The sequence below is a fragment of the Lissotriton helveticus genome, chromosome 7 (assembly GCF_964261635.1).
Source record: "Lissotriton helveticus chromosome 7, aLisHel1.1, whole genome shotgun sequence".
Classification (NCBI taxonomy): domain Eukaryota; kingdom Metazoa; phylum Chordata; class Amphibia; order Caudata; family Salamandridae; genus Lissotriton; species Lissotriton helveticus.
This window is the reverse complement of record NC_136068.1, coordinates 942901884-942918908: the sequence shown is the minus strand read 5'-3', so window position 1 is coordinate 942918908 and position 17025 is coordinate 942901884.

Genomic DNA, 17025 nt, shown 5'->3' with positions numbered 1-17025 from the left:
AGACGAGTGCCACATCGGAGCAGATAGAAGATGTGTCTGAGTCAACTAGTCCACCTCAAGATGGCCTGAGTAAAAGTGTAAGAGAAGGTAAGGAATTTCCACTGCTTTTAAAGAAAGCCACCTGACAACCTCTACAACCTCCACACCCACAATCCTCCTCACTAACCTCGGGCTCAGCTTCACAATCGCCCAGCACCTCACCTCTGGAGACAGGACTGGTTTCACCAGGATCACAAGCTCCTAAAGACCAGGTAGCGATGCAACAAAATCTTGAAACTGATCATTTAGGAGTCCAGCAGCAACAGCAGGATTTAATTAAAGTACAAGTTTTGGCAGCGCCCCGCATGCTTTTAACCTCCTTGAGCGCAGCGGGGAAGAAAAATCCCTCTCAGGCTCAAGAGTCAGCAGCTAGAAAGAACATGATCGAAACCTCTGTGAACTCGATGTCACCACAGCCCCATTTACAATCCCAACCTCAGCTTCAATTAGGACCTCAAGGGCATGTATTGCCAGAAGCTGCATTGGCGCAGGTAGATCCTAAGGTGGGAAGCACGACCATTGGCACTGACGATACGCTAAGTAACTCCAGCCAAAATATGGAGACTACGGGGGTCTACCAGTTAGGCATTAGAGACATGCTGAATCTAATTTTGGAAGAGATACGCAAAATGAAAAAAGCGCAGCAAATGGAAATCGCTGCTCTGCATCTAAGGAAAATCAAAGAAGTAATGACTGGTTTTCCCATACGATTACAGGAGGCAGAAGCCAGAATTTCTGTGTTGGTGGACCAAATGAATACAGCTATGGGAGAGGTAAAAGAGGCGGGGGAAAAAGAAAAACTACCTTGAGAACAAACTGGAGGAAATTGAGAATCCCTCTCGGATATCTAACCTCTGGATTGTCGGGGTTCCTGAAGGAATAGAAGGCTCTCAACCCCTCCAATGGGTGAACTCATTTTCTGTCTGAGTTTGAGAGCGACCTTACTATTACAAGAGCTCAACAAGTTCCTGCACAACCTTTTCCTAACTCCACGATACCAAGAACTATTTTGCTGAATTTTGCAGACTTCTATATCAAGGAGAGAATTCTGACAAGAGCGATTCAGCAGAGACAGTTTTCTGTGAATGAGACTAATAAGTGTTGTATATTTTCTGACATGACTGCTGCTGCTGCTCGTAGGAGAAAATAATTTGTAAAAATCCTTCATTTGTTCAAAACTCATGACGCTTAAGCTTCAATTGCTCAGCCGAAACTATGGGTCTTAGTTAAAGGGAAGTTCTTTATGTTCTCAGATTTAGAAGAAGTACAGTCCTTATTAAAGGAGAACTCGGCAGGGTCTAGCACTTGAATATTTGTTTATATTCAGATTTACCAATGGCAATGATTAGGACCCCCTCCCTTTTTTACAAGCTGGACTGGCTAGCCTACAGAATAGTCTTAAAATATGGTTGGGGATCCCTAGGCCAGCAAAATCCGTATTGAAGGGCAGATCGAACCACTAAACGGTGATAGGGGAGGAGGGATGATTCTAATCCCTTAAAATAGGAGATGTGTCTATTGTTGGCAACTTTGAATGGTTTTTAAAGGCTTTTGCTGACATTAGTCCATATTTGAATTTACCATATGGTAAATGGGAAAAAGGATTCCTTTTCCTCAATGTTTAGTGTATCAACTCTTAGATTGATTATTGGTTAAATAAGGGCTTCTTTTATTCCAAGCATAAGCTGGGTTAGCTAACTGATTAGTAGTTAAAATATTGCTGGGGGTGCTGGGATCAGTGGGGTCACTTAGGGTGTAATTTCATGACACCCATGAGGTTAGATGGAAGGGGCAAATGTGGGTAGCGTGGCAGGTAGGAGTTTTCTCACATTTTGAGGGGTGAGTAGACGTTCTTTCTTTTGGGGTGGGAAGGGTGGGTTTCACAGCAGAGAAAAGAGCACAAGCAGAAGGTTCACAAGGTCTTAAAAATATGCAAGGAATAGTTAACTATGGAAACCAGTAAATGCAAGATCCTATCAGTCAATGTTAACGGCATACTAAACAAAAGGAACTATGGCACTCTTATCAGATGGTTATCTTCACTAGATCCCCAAGTTCTGTTTCTGCAGCAGACACATTTAAAATCTAATTCTCCTAAATTTTTTATACCTAAGATTTTTTCTAAAGTCTTTTTTGCATCTTCAGGTCTTGCGGCTAGAGGAGTAGCAATCTACTTTTCAAGTAAACTTCCCTGGGAATTTCTACAAGTGCATAGGGATACATATGGGTAGTGGCTATGGGTAGTAACTAAGTTACATGGGAAAATACTAAATTTTATAAACTACTATGGCCCTGTTTCAGATGATATTGTACCCCTGGTTCAAATTAATGATTTATTGATAGGATCTCCTGGGCAGATGATATTTGGTGTGGACTTTAACTTTATACAGGATATAAAGAAAGATACCTCGAATGAAAAAAAAACCAACTAAAACAAAATACAAAAAAATAGTGGGAGCCATTACACAAGAATTTCAATTGGTGGATCCATGGAGGGAAATTAATGTAGATAAGGAATTTTGCACCTGCTATTCGCACCGTTTTCAGACGGCGTCTCAAATATTTTTTTTTCTTACCTCCAGATCCCTCCAGATCCCTCCAGATGCAAGGTGCTTGCATAGGTTGTAACCCTTTTTCAGACCATGTATATGTTGAGATAGAAATGGTGCTTGGGGGAGGAAGTAGGGAATGCTCCAGGTGGCAGCTGGATCGTCTCCTCTTGCAAAACGACGATTGGGTTCAAAGGTTCAGAGAGTGGATTCTGGAATATTTTCAGACTAACAAGAATACTGCAGCCCCCTTTTCGATGTGGGGGGGTTTAAGGCAGCAGACCGCGGACAGATAATAGCCTTTACGGCCACCCAGTCCAAGACCAGGAGGACTAAGATAGCTCAATTGCAAACTGAAGTAGATCGGGAATATGCTGTTCAACTCCAGCTTCTCCCAAATCAATATGAGCATGCAAGAACTGCGTTGAGGGATTTTTTTTACTCTAGAAGAAGTCTGTATTTCTCAAATATTCTAGCAGAGGGTCTATGAAGAAAGCCAGTTATTTGGCAAATTCTTGGCAAATTCCACTAGGAAAAAGCAAGACTCAGCTATATTATCTAAAATCTTAGACCCTCGGATCGGTCAAGAAGTAGTTAATGCTAGTGATATCTCACAGACTTTCGTTTACCATTTTCGCCAGCTGTATTCTACAGAATATTTAGTGAAGGAGGAGCTAATCCAGGAATATTTCATAAATATGAATGTTCCTAAACTCTCGGAGAATCGGATTGGCGAATTGGAAATGGAAGTGGAAGCTACCGAAATTTCAGCAGCTATTAAGTCAACAGCTGGGGCAAAAGCTTGTGGGCAGGACGGCTTCCCCATCGAGTTTTATAAAGTTTTTTTAAAGGCACTCACTACCCCTTTGAGAAACCTATTTAACTTTGTCAAAACGGGTTGTGTTGTTCTAGCTGCTTTTAAAAAAGCAATAATTGTTTCTTTTGTTAAAAAAGATAAAAACCCGGAGGATGTGAATTCATATAGCCCTATTAGTCTTTTGAATTCTGATTATAAACTCTTGATGAAGGTACGGGCAGAACGTTTTGTACTGGCTGCCCAAGAAATAATGCACAGAGATCAAACGGGCTTCATAGCAGGTAGATCAATGGCAGCTAACACCCAGTTTTTAATACATACACTGGATTATTTTAATACTAACTCCATTCCGGCAAGTATTGTAATGGTCGAAGCAGAGAAAGTCTTTGACCTTGTGAAGTGGAAAACTTTGTTTTTCACCCTTGGTCGGTTTGGTTTTCCTGCTCAGGTGGTTAATCTGTTATGTGATATCTACCATGAGGCTACAGCCCAAGTCATAATAAACTCAAATTGTGCAGGAACCATAACAATAAACCGTGGAACCAGGCAGTGCTGTCCGCTTTCGCCTTTACTTTTTACCTTTTTTATAGAACCTTTGGTTTTAAAGATACGGAATAATGCTACAATTCAACCACCGATCCCTGGTATGGCTACGTTAAAACTCTTCGTGGATGATATTATTTTGTACCTGACCCCTGATAGAGAGAACCTGAAAATAGTTCTGAGGGAATTTTGCGAGTTTGAAAAAATAGGCAGGTATAAAATCAATGCAAATGAAACCGAGGTTCTTGCCCTCATTGCTGATTTGAATTCTTTTCCACATTGTCTGAAGATACAAGCAACAAAAACGGACCCTATAAGATATCTTGGGATATATGTATCCAATCAGTTTCACCAGTTATTTGAATTGAACTATTTAGGAATGAAGGGCAAGATCAAGAAGCTGCTGGAGCAATGGACACTACTCCACCTATCGATAGTGGGTAGAGTTTCATTGATCAAAATCTCCATTCTTCCGCTGCTTATCTTTTTGTTTACTAATGTCACGATTAAAATAAACCACTCACACTTTAGGGAAATTGATACCCTACTTAGGGAATTCATATGGGGTAAGAAAGCTCCAAGGGTCAAACTGAAGGTGGTACAATTACCAATAGTTCAAGGGGGTTTAGCGTTGCGCATCTGAGAACTTACTATGAGGCCACTTTTTTAGATTTAGTGTCCGACTTGATGGGATCAATTCTACTAGAGACACCTTTTTAAAGATAAAATGACAAAATAAATTGTATCACTAACTCGAGTGTTTTTAAAAACTTCCAAACTTCTTAAAAAAACACGTTATAAAACTTTAAAAGACAATTTTTTTAGACTTCAGTCCTTTTTTAAAAAGATGGGCTCGTCGGTTCTCCAGTATTTAAAATTAAGAGAACGTATTAGTCTCGGTCTCCAGTTGCAATTAAGGCATATAAACATTTGGGAAGACTGTGGACTTTCTGAGCTAAGGCACTTCATAGTTCAAAATAGGCCGATTTTATGGCAAGCAGTAATGGCAAGGGCAGAGAGCCATCGGAAGCCGATCTTTTTGAATATATACGAATTGTGCATTTGCTAAAAAATACCAGTGGCATTTTGGATACCCCTAACCAATTTGTGGTAGCCCTTTATTGGGGCCAACGTTAAAGGGGTGGGAAACTGCTATAGGCTGCTACATAAGCAGGGACAAGCTCCCGTGATAGAAAATCATTTGGATAAAATAACTCGGGAGACCAGATGTAGGCTGGCTGGGAAGGAGTGGAAGGCCATCTGCCATTTAGGAAGCAAATCTCTGCGTGCTGCAAATTTCAAAAGGATGGCCTCCCTATCGCGATGGCTTTCCTATCTAACACCGACCGCCTTAAAAAATAGATTTCCGGGAGCTGAAAATAAGTGCTTTCGTTGTCAAATAGATGGGGAAGGCGGGTTGTACCATACATTTTTTTCAGGTTCAGGTCTTAGGTTTTTTTGGGAGGCAGTTTTCTCGGATATTAAACAAGCAATTGGAAAGAGTATTCCGCTTGAGGACGAAGCTGCTTTGTTCGGAATCTGCAGAGCTGAAGCGATGCAATCCGAACCCGAAAAAGCTTTTGTATTTATTTCTTGTTCGGTGGCTCGCTCTCTAATCCTCCAAAATTGGAAATCTAAGGAAGCTCCCGCCCATCTGAAATGGTTTAATAAAATTAAAAGAACCCAAAAATTCGAAAAAGCCTACACTAGGAGGGTGGGAGCTACTAAAAAATTTGAAAAAAATTTGAAGTTTTTTAATGAATTAGAAAAGTTTAAAGAGAGAGCATAACACTAGGGTTGGTAAATCAATGTAGCAGCTTTTAGTAAAATGCATTACCACTTTTTCTTATTGCACTTTAGTAGCACTAGCACTTTTATGGTTTCTGCACTTTATAGAATAACGTATTTTGGTCAAGAATGTAATGAGCCGCTATAGCCATAAGTTCTTGCATTTTAATAAAATGTTGTAGCAATGATGGCTTTAGGCGATAAGATGGTACTACCACTTTATAGGCATTGCTATTTAGACGTATTAGGAATTTCCTTCATTGCTGCTATGTTGTAAGATAAATTTGCACTTTGTCTTGTGAATGACTACATGATTAGCTGCTTTAGTTTTAGCTCATTTTTATTATGTATAGAGAGGCTGTCATTTCCATTGTTTGTAGAAACTGGTATTAATAATGATTGCAAGTATACTAGGTACTTCATGAACCAAATGCTCTGCTCAATGATTATTTTTTTTTAACTCTTGTACATCTCAAAACCCCTGCCTGAGCACACTCACAAAGGGTTCGGCTAGTCTTTTGTGTCCCCAGACACACAGTGGTCAGGGCAGGGATGCAGAAAATTCCAGGCACCTCTGTGGATATACACCTCCAGACCCTTCTCCTACTTCAAAGCTGACACCAGGTATAAATGGAGGACCCTCAGACCAAACTCTTAGTTCAGCCCAGTGTTGCTGGTCCTCAAGCTGCCCCTCCAGGTACCACCATGGAACTCTTGTTCTGCTTGGATTACCAGGGGCCCAACGCAGTTATTAAGCCTGCACTCACCACATTACCCTACCCTAGCTGATGAGCTCATTCATTGGTTGGAAGCTGCTATGTTCCTCAGCATGTTTGAGCGGATTGGTGTCACTACAACGCATGCTTTTACCACGCATGCCTTTACAACGCGGTTTTTACCACGCAGTCCATTACAACGCATAATGCTTTTAGGCGCTGGATAGTGAATTATTTAATTTACTATTCCAACTCCAGTCCCCGTGGATAGCAGGGAAGGTGTTGGATAGTATATTAAATACATTCCCTATCCTAGAGCGCCCCCCAGCGCATTGCGTTGTAATGGTTTGCGTGGTAAAAGTTGCGATGTAATGGTAGTGCGTTGTAAAAAATTCGTTGTAACCGTGCTACACCGTTTGAGCTGACGTCAGGGTATTAGCAGATCACCTTAACTGTGGGGGAGGGGGGCAAAGAAAAGTCTGCGTTCTGTACCCCAGAATCCCACTTCCAGTTTTGCGTGGTGCCCTTTTGGTTGAACAATGCCTCTGCCACCTTCTCTGGAAGGTATTGCACCGATACAGCGAGTGCTAATTTTGTTTAGACAGAAATACAGCAGTGCATCCGAGGAACACATCACTGATGGAAAGCAGTGCAAGAAAGGAGTGACAATGGTATTTTCCTTCATTCAGTGGCCTCTTTGACGAGTCCTCCAACGAACTGCAGCACTAGAAAGTTATGGTGTCCTGTTTACTAATATGGAACTAAGAATGTCATCAGTGGTAGCTTGTCTTTGTGGTTTCCTTTTCTTTTTCTCTATGTCAGTGTTTGACTACTAAGGACCCCCTCCCTCTCTGTGACCTTGAGGATGGTAGCACCCTGACTAAAGGGTAAGGGATGTATGCTTTTTATACTAGTGATATTAATCACAATAGAACACTAGAAGTAGTGACACATAGGTTAGCGGCCTTAACTTTATAGAGCACAAAGGAATCACCCTTATTTTTAAAAGCAAGTTCAACAGAATGTACTTGTGGTCTTCTAGTGATAGTGATCCCAGGCACCACACAGACCTTAGATGTCCAGAGCCTTACTAGATACAAACGACTAGATGTATAGTTAAGTTTTGAGAATTACTAATGTGCCTTGTACTGTATTGTTCTTTACTTATTGTAGGAAACAAGAACAAGTATTCCACCTTCAAGCAGGTAATTATGATAGGACTTAATTAGGAATCCACCATACCTTCATCCAATGATTTTCAAATGGAACCTAATATGGGTATTTGCCTAGGGATCCGTTGCCCTGACGAATGCCCTAGACCGTTTAGGCTAATGTTAGTGGGCAGAAACATGTTGGCAATAATTTGGAGGTGAGACATTGTACTCCAATACCTAAATATCTTTTCGCTTTTAATCTTCCCTAGCATTCCACAAATAAAGGTAATATTCCCCTGGTAACTCTAAGGTATTTTTAAAGTTTCCATCTGGGTCCCATGTTTTATGGAGTTGTTCAGCAAGATTTATGCAAGAACTCCCTCAAAACTAGTCAGTCTTCGAGGAGGTCAAGTCCGTTCTGGTGGCATTGTCCTACCAGGGTGGGGAGAGGATTCCTATGATGAAGCATGACACTAATAAGTGTGTGAGGTTTCCTCTTCCATTAAGGATGACTTCCCCATTAGTTAGGAATCTGAGGGCTCAGCTTCAAAGTGAGCACACTTGTACCAGAGCCCATACTCTGAGGCTCTAGATACACCCTTGTACTTTGTGTATCACTGACACTGTACAGTTTTGTTGTGTGTAGCTTGCTACATGCCATCCATTAACAAGGGCAAATGCATGTTCATCTCTCCGTTTGTTTTACTTGTGAGAAGGCAGGTGTGAAGTGTGAGAGAGGGAGAGAAAGAGCAAGAAAGACAGAGTGTGTGTGTGCGCACACGCTGCTGCTGTTCCCAGTGGAAACCAAAGTACAGCCTTTCCCTCAGCAGTTTAAAGTCCACTGACCCCAGATATTCTGTGTGCTGGTGTGGGAACCAGTGGCGTAGCTAGGCACTTTGCCGCCCGTAGTGGTCCCTGCCTTTGCCGCCCAATGGCTGCACTGAAAAGCGGGGTTGCTGGTGAGGATTCTTAGGTTCTGCCGCCCCGCTGCAAACTCATATAAAAGTGGGGGGGATGCCGCTGCCCCCAAAACTCGTGTCACCCGGGACCGACCACGCCCCCCCCACCCCCTCATGCTACGCCACTGGTGGGTACACCTCATCAGGACAGAATTGCATTGATCCTCGACATTAAAACAGAGAAATTAAAGCTTGAGTCAGAATCAGGTGTGTTCCGGCCAATTTCACCAGTGAATTTAGGATTTTATTGTAATCCTAAACTGTATTTTTTTCTGCAGGATCTTGTGTATAACTAAAAGGAAGAAAGTGGTGATTCTTCGGGACAGAATGACGTCTGGGACTGCCTGGGGCAACACTTCCGCAGTCTTGGCATTTGTAGATTTCATCGTGACCAAGATTGAGTGAATGACCTCTTCTGTGAGTGACAAGACGTATTAAAGTGAGGATGGACCAAAATAAACTATTATACATTTTTTCCTAATTGAAATGTTTTATAATACTTTGTGGAGAAATTATCTAAAGCCAGCGTTAAACGCGATGCTTTATATTCAGAAAGGTCAACAAATGTTCCCATTCTATCGCTCTCCTGTCACGTAACTATTTGCTCCGAATCATCTCACCGAAATTTTAGGTGATAAAGAAATGCATGACTTATACTATCTTTAATTACTAGATGTTCTTTATAATATTTTAATGTGTAATATTTGATATCTGGTTTCATTGTATTTTGTGTAAAGTAGACGGAATTATTGAATGAGGAATCTAGCTGATGATTTTATGTTTTTTAAAATATTTTCAAAATTGAATATGATTCTGATTTATCTTGAGCATGATCTAAGACAGAATCAAGGGTGTCCGTTTCCAATAGAGGAATGTTTGATAGAAGATCTGCTGCTAGCATGAGGTCTAATTTGCATGAGATGCAGGGCACCTAGGGTCAGATGTACGACCCTTTTTTGCGGCCACAAACGGGAGAACCTCCTGTTTGCGGCCGCAAAAAAGGGTTATAGCACATACAAATGCTATTTTGCGAGTCCCTGACTCGCAAAAAAACATTTGCGATTCTCGCTATTAGTCAACATGTTATGTACTAGTGTTTTGCAACTGCATTTGCTGCTGCAAAAACACTTGCAGTTTACCACCTACTTCAAGTAGTTGGTAGACCACTTGCAAAGAGGAAGGGGTCCACTGCTGACCCCTTCCCCTTTGTGAGTATGTCGGAAAATATTTTTTAAGAGCAGGCAGTGGTCTCAGAGACCACTGCCTGCCCTTAAAAATATTAAACTGAAAAGTTGAATTTTTCTTTTTTTAAATGCAGTCCGTTTTTCTTTAAGGAAAACGGGCTGCATTAAAAAAAAACTACTTTATTAAAAAGCAGTCCCAGACATGGTGGTCTGGTGAGCCCAGCAGGCCATCATCCCTGGGAGGGCTGCCATTCCCAATACGCTTGCAAATTGCAAGAGGCTCATTAATATTAATGAGCCTCGCAATTTGCAACCCCATTGGGGATCGCAATCACTGTGAAATACACTGTTGTACATCGGGAAATTGTACCTCACAAATGAGTCGCAATTTGCCATGCGCAATTTTCTTGGTCGTACATCTGGCCACTAGTCATTGCAGATGAAGAGAACTGCCCTTTTGGAATTCCAGGAGAGAACACCCCCCCCACCCCCCCTCACATCAAACCCCTGGATTTAGGGCATGCTGACATGTCACTAACTCTAACACTGCTGTTCCAGCTGTCAGGGGCAAGCAACCTACTGGAAATTCCTCTTTGCTGCTATCACATTCTCCGCCAAGTGCAGACCTTTAGATGCAGCCTCTTCACATAGAGGCTGAGGGTGCAGGGAGTCCCATGTGTCAAAGGTCACGCCTTCACCCACCACCTGCGAGGCTGGCATTGTATTCCTCCCGCCCACCACTGCCGGGCAGTCATACTCAGCCACTTCCACACAGTCGCACTGGAGTCTGAAAGGAGCCTCTCTAATTGTGTTCCATATAAATACGAATGTTCTGTTAAGGCCGCAGTGTCTATGCTGAGCACAATGCAGGCATCCAGCTCTCAAAAGCTCCGAGATTAAATAAAAATAGAAGCCCTTATTATTGTTTGTATGGATAATTCCCGGGCTCTTTCTTTCGCTCTCGTTGCGCTGGGAGGAATCGCCGTACGCCTGCGTCTTTGACTCTTTGAACTATTCAAATGGTAATTCAGTTCATTTCTGAGGATTTCGAAAATGCGTGCATACATATGCGCACAATGTACACACGCAAATGTAAAATAACTTCATATTGTGCTTCTTCTGAGTCACAATGAATTCAGAGCCAAACTCAAGGCCAGACGCGGATCTATATCGTTTAATTTGTTCAATGCGGGTCAGAACTGCTCAGCAGCCATTTTTGTACCTACAATGAACACTACAAGCTAAGGGTTTTTGAACTTTTACACAAAGCGGGGTCACGGACATGCCAGGAAGATGGTCTAAGTCCTCTCTGTAGTGCCACAAGTCCACTTCAAAGGCTGTGACGGAGGAACCTCTTAAGACAACATTGTCACAGGCGTGGCTGCGACTCCATTGTGCATCTTCACAGCAGCAGTGCTCCAATTGTAAGACAGGGGCGCAGTGCGAACCACTGACCATATTATGAAGTGTGGAAAACGCTGATCTATTGAAACAGGTGCACATTAACAGCTTGTTCCTGGCAAACTGCCTTACAAAAAAACTACCTCGCTAAACAACCAATTAACTAACCAATGCCCTCACACCAATCCCTACTGTCCCACCCACAATACCGCACCCACAAGTGTCTTATTGCTATTGAAAAGCGTTTCAACATCTTCAACATTAACTTTTCCCTCCAACCTTCACGCAATAACTCCACTCCACGCTGACTTGAAGCATAAAAGGCCATTTATTAGGACAAGGTTATCATAAGTCCAACATTTACTAAGCATAACAATGCTTTTATAACTTTATTCAACAATAATACCTCAACCATTCTCCAACCGTCTCACCCGTTTCACTCCTCCCCATTCTTGCTGTAAACCTCTCCATACATGCCTTCACTCCAGGACCCTGAGGGCCCCTTCTCTAAGCTCTTCATCGTCACGCAGCTCGCCTTCCTTCCACTCATCACACTCATCCTGCTATTACAACACCAACACATCCTCAGCCCCCTCCGACTATCTCACTCTCTCCTGCACCATTCTTTTTGACTCTTTCACAACCCCCCACTCTTCATGTCGCACTTCTTCCCCGTCACCAGCTTTGCGCACTCCAGGTTGGCCGCCGCGGACCCCCTGCTGCTTCTGCCCGGCGTCCCAGAGCCGTAATGCACCCTGCCGGTATCACCCGGCCTATTCCGCCGGGTGGGTCCCCCAGGCTGCTCCAACCAGGGGAGTCCCCAACACCACCGCGCCTCACAATCATGCTGGCTGTCCCTGCCCTCTTGCCAGACTGCCGGCCGGCAGAAACCCACAGCCACTTACCCCCTGCCAGTTCCTGTTCCTGCCCTTCGAAACTGTACCAGCCCCCAGCTCCCTCCTACCTCATCCCCCCACTCAGTGTCTCCCAGGCCCCTTTTCTCCCTTGCCTCATACATGGCAGCCCACTTGGCCTCTATGTCGTGGATCAGCAGCCTCTGTTCCCTAATCTTCTCTTCCAAGGAAAGACCCTCCCACTGGGGCAAAATTAGGAGGAAATCATCCCCAGTCTTGTCTCTCCTTCCAGATCCATCCCTGATTCCCTGCTCAATGCTGCTCATGCCGCCAACCTACCCCAAGACACGTGCCCCCTTTTTCTTGGCCTTCTTAAAGGCCGGTCCCTGAGTGCATGCCTCCTTCCTCCCCACATACCCTGTTGCCGGCCTACATGAAAGATCGAGCAGGCTGCTCTCCTCCCTCAGGGTCCCCTGCTTCCTAGACACCACTCCGGCGCCCGAGCTCAGCAGCACCTGATAGTTACTCTGAGACCCTGCACCCGCTGCACTTTCCGTCCTCACAATCAGCTGGCAGCCACGCGGACAGGCTTTGCTTCCTGCCTCCGCACTTCGGTTGCACTGGCTTGCCAGAGCCTGGCCCCCTGGGCCCAGAGGCTGTTCGGGCAGAGAGTGGGTCATCCACGAACGCCGCTACCATTGCAGACACGCCTGCGGACACGAGTCGCGCAAGCTGGACCATTCTGACCCATGCCTCTTCCAGCACATCAGCCCTGAGAGGGTACGCCCGGCCTGCCTGCCCCAGGACACGTAGTGCTTCTAGCACCGCATTTCTGTCCTTGCCATCAAGCCGTTGCTCCAGGTACTGTTTGCAGCCACGGCCGGCAGTGGGAGTACCTGCAGGGTGGTGACATGGGGAGGGGGAAGGGCAAGGTGGGGGGTAGTAATGTATGGATTACGGAGTTTTACAGGTAAGTAAACATTTGAATAAATAAAACGAATTTTGTTGCGCGCACTGCATCACATTTGGGGATGCAGTGCACTCAACGAAATTCGTTTTATTTATTTAAATGTTTACTTACCTGGGAAGCTCCGTAATCCATACATTACTAATCCCCATCCTGCCCCTCCCCCTCCCCACGTCACCGCCCTGCAGGTACTCCCACTGCCGGCCGCGGCTGATTGTTTGCCTTCTTTACCTTGCCTACCCAACGCACAGGTGCCCGATCCCTGCTGCGCTACCTCAGGCCTAATCAATTTAAACAGAAATCCGCCCTAACCCGGTGGTGCAAGGTGTTGGGAAAGAGACTGTGACCGTTCTCCCCATCACCTTTATAGGCACCACCAACCCGCCCCATAACCCTCCCTAATGACCTCCCTCCCACCATGACCTTCTGGCCAGCGTGAAGATCCATGGGGGAAGACTGGTCTGCGACCCTGCTTCTCCGGGGGTCAGACAACGTGTAAATATAAAACTCTAAGGAACTAAACTTCTTAACCTTGAACATCCTGTCTACCCTCTCTTTCCTTGTGTTTCACCAATGGCGAACCACTTCAATCTCTGTAACCTCCAGGAAAACTTTCCAGGCCACCGCTACTTAGGGGTCTCAAGCGACAACATTACAACCAGAACAGCCCCTAGTGCACCGGTCCTAACAACAGGACCAAGAAATATAAAACTTGCAGAACCTAACACAACCCATAAACTGTAAATAAAGGGACGGGTGGGGGTGGGGGGAAAAGACGGACTGGGCTCCTTGTCGCCAGCCATCAAGTCACCTTAAACCTTCTCCCAGAAACCCAGGGGACAGACCTCCCTGTGGTTGGCTGCCCCTACTCGTAGCTGGCCTTCTCAGGATTCCCCACTTATCTATGTATGTTCAGAGACCAAACCACTACCTCCATTAACTTCAAAAGGTACAACTGCATTCCCATCTGAGAAAGGGGAATCATCATGATCATACTGAATATCTTAGTGACAAATACGGCCAAAACCAAGATCCCTGCAAAACTGGCTCATCTCACTGTTAATCTTCCTGCTTGCCCTGTCCACTCGTGCCAGCTTCTCAGCACCTCTCCACTGTCTGCAGGCATAAACTCCATCCAGATCATGAAGCACTCAGACCACTGTGCTTTCAAATGCCTCAAGTCATATTTCATAGCCCTCATCAAGACCACCCCTTTCTCTAATACTAGATAATTCTCCCCAAATGAATGAGCAATATGTCCGGGCATCTCCCCACCAGCATACCGTTTAAGCACCTGATCAGCCCTGTTTACCTTGCCAAGTAATAGGAAACAAGCGCTGGTCAAATTCCAAGTTGGGCCCATAGCCTCTATGAAATGCCTGACGCTCCACCCATTTGATGAAGGAATGTCCTACTACCCAGATGGACACATAGTCAACTGCCAGACCCGCAACTGAACCGGAAGCAAAAACAGCAGTAAATATTCACACAAAAAGCTCTGTTGCACTGTCCTGAACCACAGTGGCACACACGTATCTCCTAAAGCTATCTGAAGACCAACGCCCCAGCCTCATGATGTCTTCTTGTGCTCACCCACAATTGTCACCCTTGGTCGCAATGCCAATTTGGAAAGAGTGCATCCCATTTTCAGACAGGGTCCCCAAAGGTGCGAGCACCTTTTGCATAACAGAGAGGACCTGGAATACTGTCACCTTCACACCAGACTGGCACTGGAAAATTGCCCTTCCGGCAACCCTGCAATGTGTAGCCCATCTGTTACCCCATGCCACTGGGCACTGGCCTGGCACTAGAAGCATCAGCAGCACCACATGACTTCCTCATGCTCTATGGTTGGTTTTGGAGCTGTGCAGTCAAATCACCCAACTACTCTCTCTCCTCGTAACATCCTCCCATTTCACTCCTCCCGTGCCCTTGCAGCCCAGGAACTGGATAGATGCCAAAAAGCATCCAGGATATCAAAGTGGAGAATATGCAAACCTCCTTGGCTCCCTTGCAAACCAATGGCAATTGCCATAGCACCTAGTAGAACAGTTTTCATGATAGGGGCTTGCAGGGTCTCCTAAAATGACCTTGCTACCTTGCCCAGCCCTCGAGCATCCATTGTCCCAGTTCCCCGGCTGACGGGGCGTAGACCCACAACAACTTGCCCATAAAGGCAATACCCGCAAGCTTCCCTGCCATTGTCATCCTCGACAGTCCCTTCTCAGTCAAATCTAGGATAAATGAAACCACATCTTCCGTCCTACGCAATCATGCCCCCCTTCACTGTGCCCCTGATGCAGAAAAGTCTGACCATGCCTTACCGTAAGCTCTCCTTGTCAATTCGGCTAGGGACCCTACTACCAATTGTACGATTGCCTACTGTCCACAACTACACAACTACACTGGTATAGGCGTTTTGCCTCTGTCTGCATCCTTGACCAGCCCAGTGAATCTCTACCATTGAAAATGAGACAGCATCCACTATGTAATTGTCTACCCCTACACATGCCGCACCTTCAAAGAGATGTCATGCCACAGGCAACTCAGCACAAAAACACGCATCAATTTCAGCACCTACGCATCTCTTGCTTACTGTCTGTTCACAACTGACAGGCATGTTCTCTACATAGAACAGCAACCTCCAGTGCTCCAACTCTGCTCCTCATAAGGTAATCACAACCACTAGTGAGAAGAGTTCTAGGAATGCAATACTTCTTCCTCCTGCCTTCCACTGTGGCAGCCACTCCTCCGCACATCAGCGACCCTGCCAGAACAAACCGAAGTCCATCCAAGAATATATGTACATCCCAATCAGTGTCGTCCTGATGAGCCAATGGAATTCATTGAAGGAATTCAAGAAGAACCTCCACATCCTGAGATCATCTTAGACCCCAGACGATATGCACACATGATGATGCAGCAGTGATCCCTCTGCAAGGGCCAAACCTAACCTCCTACGTAATGTTCTCCTTGCCCTAACCAACCTACAGGAAAAATTGAGGTGACTCAACAGGTCCTACACTTCCCTACATTCACCTTTTCTCTGGCCAGCATGTTCGCCAACAATGTCTGCATAGTCTTCTTTCTGTCCTGTGGTAGCCTCGCCTCCATTTTGTCCGCATAAAGTTTGATCCCTATAAAGAACAATATTGTGCTAGGTCCCACTATTTTTTCGGGGCCAGTGTAATGCCTACTCTCCCATGTGCTCCTGGAATCCAGCCAACATATGCTGGTAGACGACCAAGGCGGGTGCTCCCACGAATTCAGGTAATGAGTTACCAACCTGTGACTTGTATACCATGTGCAGAGCCACTACAAAAAGGAACTGAAGCACTCGAAAAGGTCCCGAGAGACAGAGCATCCCATTGGTAAAAGCCTTGACTAAATACCAATTTCTTTCTAAACGCATGCTCAACAGTAGAAAGTCATCCGGGTAAACCAGAAACAGACAAAAAGCTGACTTCACATCGCATTTTGCCATCTGTGCCCCTTGCCCTGCTACACCACCAGTTAAATGGCCATGCCCACTGAAAAGTAAGACACTGAGACCATTTCTGGGGAATTCATTCATTTATTGACCTGCCTTTGGGCCATGACAAATGCTGTATTATGCTTAACTGCCCCTGTTCTTTCCTAGGCACCACACATATAGGTGACACAATCAGGTCGACCATGGCCAATCATCAAAGGAGCCCACCATCCTCCCCTCCCAAACTTTCTTGTCAAGTTTCTCTCGTACCGCACTTTTGTGTTCCTTCGTGGACCACAAATTATCTGCCCATTTCCGAATTTGGGGTCCCTTATACCTCAATCAAAAACCCCATCCAAAACCATCCCCCAAGATCCCTGTCTCCTCTGGCCAATCATAAAACCTGAGCCAGTATTTCAGCCTGTCCAATTTAACCAGAGTACAAGCCTATTGGCCACTGTGCCGCTCTCCCCCCTCTGTTGCTGAAATACTGCTGCGGGTGTGTCCCTTGACCATTTGTATAAGGCTGCCACTGTCCTGTACTCTGTCCCTGATACCCCTGCATACCCAAAACAGTGGATA